Genomic DNA, 3,000 nt, shown 5'->3' with positions numbered 1-3,000 from the left:
TCTGGCTGTTGGCTGACACTGGGAATGACTGCAGGAGAATCTCACCAGGAAAGAGGGGCCTTGACCCCCCAGCCCTTCTTGGCTCTCCGTGCCCTGTTGTAGGGATATTGCCTTACTGTGTTCTGAAGAGACAGGGAAAGAAGAGAAGAGGGGAAAAAGGAGAGGAGAAATATCAATAACTTCCATGTCCTCAAGCCCAGTAACTAGCCTTTGACACTTCTCTGCCACTTCAGCTTCACAAAGCCCTGGCTCTCTGAAGATTAATTGATGTAGGCCACTCAAGCTATCTTCAAATCCCTTTCAGTTACCATTGAAAACCTTCTGATTTATTTTTTTTGATAAAGTCACCGAGGCTTTTTATGGATTCTCAAATGATTGTCCAGCTTGACAAATTGGATTCTTCAAGCCGGCTCTTTAGAGAAAAGGATGTGGTTTGACAAGACAAGAAACAGCTCATCTCTGAGACAGGGGGATAAATAACATAAAAATAATCCCATTCTTCAAGCCGGGTGCTCCTCAATGGGTGTCTTGCTCGTCACTGATAATCTTATCTGGCTGTGATGGGAAGGGACCTGCACAAAGGCGCCCCGGCTGGGCTCGAGGGCTGATATGCCCCTGATTAATGGGACTGTCCAGTGTGTGCAGAGCCTCGGGAAAGGTGATTAATGCCATTAGATACGGCCCCGGCCCCCTCCCCTCCCCGACACTGTGCCAGGGGCACCTCCTGCCGCTGGGGATGGATTGACTCCTGCTCCCGACCCGGGAGTGAGGGGCCAGGGTGGCGGCAGCGGCGTTGTCACCCCTGTGGTGGGGTTCGTAGGGCCGCGTCGCTCCCCAGCACTGCTGTTGATGTTTCTGATGCAGTTTGTGTTGCTCCCAAACCCTGCTTTCCCCTGGAGTCTGAAAGTGCCGCCGTGGGCTTTGGTGTCAGGACTGCACAGCATCATCTGCTGTGCTTCAGCCTGGGCTGCAGCGAGGAGGAGAAGGGACCCCTGCGCACTGCAGCCTCAGCCCGGAGCCAGAGCACTTGGTCTTCCCAGGGAAGACAAGAGATAATCTCATTCTATTTAAGTAATATTTTAATTGCAGGGTTTTGCTTTTCATTTCTTAATTGACTACCTTTACTTTGAAGATTTCCCACCTAGCAGTTACTCTGAATAATGGGAATGCACCACGACTCCTACCTGTTCTCTGTATTGAATGACTCCAGGTGATACTTTATGTCTTATTATGATTATTTATGATGATGTCCAGTTTAGTTCTGTAGCAGAGGGAGATCATTAACCTCTCCTGCAGTAAAGAGAACTCTCCATGTTGTTTTCAAAGCCATTACAGCTTTGAAAGCTCCTCTTCTTTAAAAACACTAAAAACCCTACAGGGCTGCAGAATGAAATGCTGACACAGGTTGGCTAATGCAGGAGGAGCACAAACCCTCCCGCTGTGCCTCACTGAACTGCAAACGGAGCTCCAGAGTAAGGAGGAAGTTATCTGACTGTTGGAAAACACACAGCCTGGTGCTGGGAGCCCAAAGGCAGGTTTTGCCCGTGCTTGAAAAGAGAAGATGGTGGCTTGGTCTCGGGAAGGGTGGGAGATGCCTCCCTGGGGGCTCCAAGGTCAAGTGGCCCCAGGCTGTGTGTGAGCAGAGGAATCGGGCAATAGGCTCCACAATGTGCTGCTCTGCAGGGGTCAGCAGCTGGTCCATGTGCACCAAAGCAAGTTCCTTTGCTCCTTCAGGAAAGCCTGTAAGAGTCGATCGTCATCCCCATCCCTGGTGCTGTTCAAGGTCAGGGTGGACACAGGGGCTTGGAGCAACCTGCTCCAGTGGAAGGTGTCCCTGCCCGTGGCAGGGGTTGGAACTGGATGAGTTCCAACTCAGACCATTCCATGATTGCCATCTCAGATTCTGCTGGTACCTGTGCTAGTTCTGGGTGCTTCCCACGTGGGTTTGCGTGGCTCGGTGCCTGCCTTGCTGAGAGTGAGGAGCCTTTTACAGATTACTACTTTCAGCAGCTGCATATGGTGACTTAGCATCTATTTATGGCCACCTAATGCCGCCTGCAGATGCTGCTTCTGCTTGCAGGAGGCTGCATGTAGTGGGAATGGGGAGAACCTCTCGCTTTTCCGTTGCTTCGGCTCCGATCTGGCTAACGGCTGGACACACACTTCAGCCCACTGGGCGGTTTAATTAGTCATATGGGGAATTTAACTGGGGAGAGATGGAAGCAGATGCTGTGTCTCCCACCTGGGCAGGTAACTCCTGGAGATGTGTATCCATCCCCTCCGGAGACTGTTTTGCTCAGGACCAAGAGGTGACCCCCGTTGGAGTTTTGTCTGCAGTAAGAGGGATGCTCATGTCCCACAAAGTCACCTTGCTGCCCTTCCCATGTTTTGTTCCTTCACTCCCAAAACATCCTGAAATAAACCGTTCCCCATCCCCATATAACCACAGGCTACTTTAACATGATGGCTGATGGTAATAAAGCCTTTGTAGATGTCCCTGTTTTTTGGAAGTGTATTGTGCTGACCATATGGCTGGGGAATACGGAGGCTACATTCATGATGGGATGTTAATGAATTGGTAGCTTTATCTGGCCTGTCTATGCCTCTCAAACACAAGAATATGCTGTTCATTAAGCTCTTGTTAAAGTGCCGTCATAAAAAGAAAAGCATTTCTCTATAAAGGAAATGCTGCAACTCCTTGTTGTTCTCTTCCCAGGTCTTCCAGATGAAATATGCTCTATTTGAAAGGCAGGAGACAACTTTCCTAATGGCTATAACTACACTGCTCATGTTCTGGCTGCCCAAACCTACTCCTATAGCTGTGATGCATCCCAGGGGAGGTGAATATTTGCCTTGCTACTAAGCAAACACCATGGCTTGAGGGAATATTGAGATTTAGGTGCTGATTTCACAAAGCCACCTCCCCCAAACAGTTGTGGCTCTATGTACCTGCCTGCAGCACTTCCATCCCCATGTCTCAGGTAGCCCTGTCCCAGGGAG

Source organism: Nestor notabilis, unplaced genomic scaffold (assembly GCF_000696875.1).
Source record: "Nestor notabilis isolate BGI_N333 unplaced genomic scaffold, ASM69687v1 scaffold18420, whole genome shotgun sequence".
NCBI lineage: Eukaryota > Metazoa > Chordata > Aves > Psittaciformes > Psittacidae > Nestor > Nestor notabilis.
This window is presented reverse-complemented; position numbering follows the sequence as displayed.